Source organism: Mesoplodon bidens, assembly GCF_964165515.1.
Source record: "Mesoplodon bidens genome assembly, chromosome: 3".
In the NCBI taxonomy this organism is placed as follows: domain Eukaryota; kingdom Metazoa; phylum Chordata; class Mammalia; order Artiodactyla; family Ziphiidae; genus Mesoplodon; species Mesoplodon bidens.
In genome coordinates, this window is record NC_138178.1 from 151,274,871 (window position 1) to 151,279,368 (window position 4,498).

The 4,498-nt window shown below is 46.0% G+C and overlaps 1 pseudogene across 1 annotated transcript; it reads right to left on the minus strand.

Annotated features, from left to right (window-relative positions):
* Positions 1 to 1,912: 1,912 nt before the first annotated feature.
* On the minus strand, positions 1,913 to 3,236 carry LOC308614349 (glutamine synthetase-like; annotated as a pseudogene). The gene has a single exon. The product of its transcript is annotated as a glutamine synthetase-like (transcript).
* Between the last annotated feature and the right edge of the window lie 1,262 nt (positions 3,237 to 4,498).

Consider the following 4,498-nt stretch of genomic DNA (forward strand, 5'->3'; position numbering starts at 1 on the left):
CAGTCCCATGCAATCCCATGAAAGGAATATCTTGTTAGCCAGCAGGAGTTATCTGCTTTCACTGATGTCCTCCTGAAACCTGGACCCAACCAGAACCCCGGGACAACTCCATAGACATGAATTCTGGAACCCCTCAGGATATCTGGTCAATCCCATATGTTTGGGGAGTGGGAAGAGGATAGGGTGGGCAGAGGGACTGGAGAGCACCCCAAAGAGAAGAAATGGGGTCTGGGGCAAAAGAGGGGGGCATAGCTCTACTTGTCTAAAAGCAGTACTGCATGAGAAAGCTATCCTGAGATGAGCCCAATTAGACCTTGAATGGTAAAGGGGGCAAAAGAGAGAACGTGACATTGTAACTTTCCCCTGTAAGAGGAGAAAGGGGTTGGTGGGGTTGAGATGTGGTCACTTCCCTGCACTATCCAGCAGGGACATTGACCCTACCCCTGACTTGGCTCAAGTTAAAGCAAATAGAGTGATGTTTAACTAGCATCACAAGTGCTGGTTAGGGCGAAAGCATCCATAAACTCGTGCATACAATGCTTACAAATGCTTGGTTTAGAGAAATAAAATTTGATGAGGATGGTCTGAAGGTTATACAGTTTATGTATTCTTTCAGTTCTTAAAATCTCTCTTTGAATCACACCAGCTGTGGATCTGAACCATGTGCTTTAGGTCTCCAGTGGAAATGCTTTTTAACAAACTCAGATTTCTGAAGAAGTCATCAGCCTACGTTGAGAGGTTGTAAGAGAAGGACTTATGGAACTCCTTGTCATATCTCTGGGAAGAATGTTTTCTTTATGAGGAGCCATCCATGGAAGAAATTTCTCTTAGTTCTTCATTCCAGGAATAGTTGTTTTTCCCCCAAACACCTGGCTTTTATTTTATGGACACTATAGATCATATAACTGACCATGTCTCCCCCTTTTTCTGCTTATATTCAATTTTTTTTTTTTTTTTTTGGCTGCCTTGAGTCATCCTTGCTGCGCACGGGCTTTCTTTGTTGTGGCGAGCAGGGGCTACTCTTCGTTGCGGTGCACGGGCTTCTCACTACGGTGGCTTCTCTTGCTGCGGAGCAGGGGCTCTGGGCATGTGGGCTTCAGTAGTTGCAACATGCGGGCTTCAGTAGTTGCAGCATGTGGGCTCAGTAGTTGCAGCTCATGGGCTTAGTTGCTCCACGGCATGGGGGATCTTCCTGGACCAGGGATCGAACCCATGTCCCCTGCATTGGCAGGTGGATTCTTAACCGCTGTGCCACCAGAGAAGTCTCTGCTTATATTCAAATTTGAAGCAATCTTGAGCCAGTGTACAGATCCTCATAACCTGCAGAACTGAATTTCACCCTTAGCATGTTCATCTTCTGGTTTTTTTCTTGTTTTCCCCTTTAAAATCTTTCTTGTATATCTATTGTTTTGCTTTATTATATTGCATGTAATTTTAGAAAGTCATCTTAAATTATTCTGAGAGCAAGTTGGTTAAATAAATACAAAGGTGGTGAAGGGGTGTTAGCTCACGCGAGTCCATTTGCTGACTGTGGTTGGGTGGCTTGAACAACAGGCTATTCATAAGTACAGGAAATTTGCAAGACTGATGTTAGAAACTGGAAGTACCTGCACTATTTATAGTTGCATTTTTAAACAAATTCTTGAATCTGAGCAGTGAATATGTGCTATTCTAACTGAAAAGGTAATTATCAAATTCCTTAGTAGTCACTTGGCCATGGGGTAGAAGTAACTCGACTCTCCGCCCAGGGGAGATTTCTGGTAATTTCTTTCATCTAAGCAGCACTATTTTCTTTTTAAGGTTAATTCCATTCAAAGATCAAAGTCCAAATACTTAATCAAAACCACTGATTTTGCAAATCCACAGCCAATCTTGGACTAGATTTGCAACCACCAAATATTGAAGAAAGCAAAGCAAAATGGAACCAGGCCCTTACAAAATACATAGTGTGTTGAACTTTTTTTTTTTTTTTTTTTTGCTAATTATCACTAAACACTGAACCCTGCTGCTCTTCAAACTCTCTCTTTCCCTTTTTTTTTAGGAATAGAAAAAGACCTTGATACCCCATCCTTTGAGTTACAGCTATTAGGACAATGGAGAGAGGGACAAGAGTAAAAGCGGGATGTAGCATTAGGAGGTGTTTGATGGCTGCAAGTCTAGTTCACTTAGTTTTTGTACTGGATGGGCCCATTGCCAGTTTCATTGAGAAAACATGTGCAGATGAGGGCTTCTGTCACCGAAAAGGGGTCATATCTGGCAGAGGAGTGATGGTATTCACAGTAACCCTTCTTCTGGCTGACGGTCCTGGGAATGTGGATGCTAACTCCAGGGTTGGCCTCGCCGGCAGAAAAGTCATTGAAGTTGGAGGTTTCGTGGAGTCGAGTTAGGTGCCGGGCATTGTCCAGGTCCCCCTTGGGATCATAGGCTCAGATGCAGGTACTGCTTGCTCAGTGTCTCAATGGCCTCCTCAAGGTGTTTCAGACCATTGTCCTCTCTCATGGCCTTGGTGATGAAGTTAGTGTGGCAGCCTGCACCATTCCAGGTCCCAGGAATGGGCTTAGGATCAAAGATTGCTGTCATTCCAAAGTCTTCAAATACATGCCACAAGATGAAACGGGCCGCCCAGAAATGATGTCCCATATCCATTCCTTCACAGGGTCCTATCTGGAATTCCCACCAGGCAGGAATGACCTCGGCATTCCGTCCCTGAAATCTTGACACAAGTGTACAAGCAGGCCTGGTGGTGAGCCTGCACAATATCCCTGCCACAGGCTTTGTCTGCTCCCACACCACAGTCATATGGACCTTGGGGCCCAGGGAAGTGGCTGGAAGGCCAACCAAAGGGGTGTTCGTCTGTGCGCATGAGAATATATTCCTGCTCCATTCCAAACCGGGGGTGCTGGTTGCTCACCATGTCTGTGATCCATTTACAGGTGTGCCTTCAATTGGTCTCTGTGGGCTTTCGGTTGTATTTGAAGACTTCACAGAACACCAGCTTGGGGTCCTTGCAGAAAAGGTCCTGAAACATGGCAGCAAGGATGAGATACTTGTCACTGGTGGAGCTTCAGACTGAAAAGCACTAGGAACCATCAAAATGCCACTCAGGCAACTCATCTAACACCGTCAGTCCAGATACACATAGCTTGGGCTTCCTCACCCTGAGACGAGGACATGCCCACCTGCTGGATGCCTTTTTTCAAGTGGGAACTCGCTGAAGTGGCCGTGGTAGGAGGCATCCTGGGTGGCAGGGCAGGCAGGCGGTGAGAATGAGGCTCAGGAGGAGAGGCGAGGAGGCCAGGGATGCTGTGCAGACGCTCTGCTCTTCTCCCATCCTCAGCTCTGCCACAATTATCGCTTCCTTCTCATCTAGGAAAAGAAACAAGCTGAGCCTAGAAATGATTTGAACGGGGCAATGGGAGGGTGTCTATTTTCTAAACCTCCCTCGCAGTCTAAGTGTTCCTTCTGTTTCTCCCTGTGTCACCTATAGTCTCAAGAGGAAATGGTGATGAGCTTACCTGTTTCCAGATGGCACAAGCATTGGGTACCATCTGGACCCAATGGTACATGGTATCCTTTGTACCACAGTGATGATGGCTCAGCGTCAGGGGGAGGGGGAGACACAGCATAGGCATGATTTATGGATGTGACTCAGTCTTCCTGGGCCTGCTTCCCTACAGGACTAACCAGAGGCCAAATTGGGAAGAAGGAAAAGATTCATCCTGGTTCCTTTGGCCCCTTTTCCATTGGGAGTGATTCTGACTCTCACCTGCTTAGAATTGAGGATGCCAAGGAGCTTTCTGGTACAAATATTAACAGTGTGGAAAACTGGCCCAGAGTATAAAGAGGAGTTTGAAAAGGGAAGAATCAAGCCCATTGTATTCTTAAAGAAAAGACTTTGAAAAAAATAAATCACAACTTGTAGATTTCAAAAGACTATCTTCTTTCCAGTTTTCCATTTAGAAAATATGGGTATAATAAATACACATTTGTACACACTTGACTTGAGAAAAGCGCCTCAGAAACGCATAGCGGTTATCCTGAATGGTAAGATTCCAGGAGATTGTTTTGTTTTTTTTTTTTTTCTGCTACGCGGGCCTCTCACTGTTGTGGCGTCTCCCGTTGCGGAGCACAGGCTCCGGACGCGCAGGCTCAGCGGCCGTGGCTCACGGTCCCAGCCGCTCCGCGGTATGTGGGATCTTCCCGGACCGGGGCACAAACCTGTGTCCCCTGCATCGGCAGGCAGACTCTCAACCACTGCGCCACCAGGGAAGCCCCAGGGGATTGTTTTCTTCTTGTTTGGATCTATGGTCTGATTTCCCCACAGTGAATGTGAATGGCAATATTGTTGGATGCTAAGTGAAGGTCAGCTTCTAAAGTCATATGTAAAGAAGAAAATCATGTCCCATAAAATTACCCTTTGAAGACGACTTCCCTACTAAAATGGGATATACGGGGCTTTGTGTGTCACAAAGTAGTTGCCTTGAATTTAGGGGCCAAT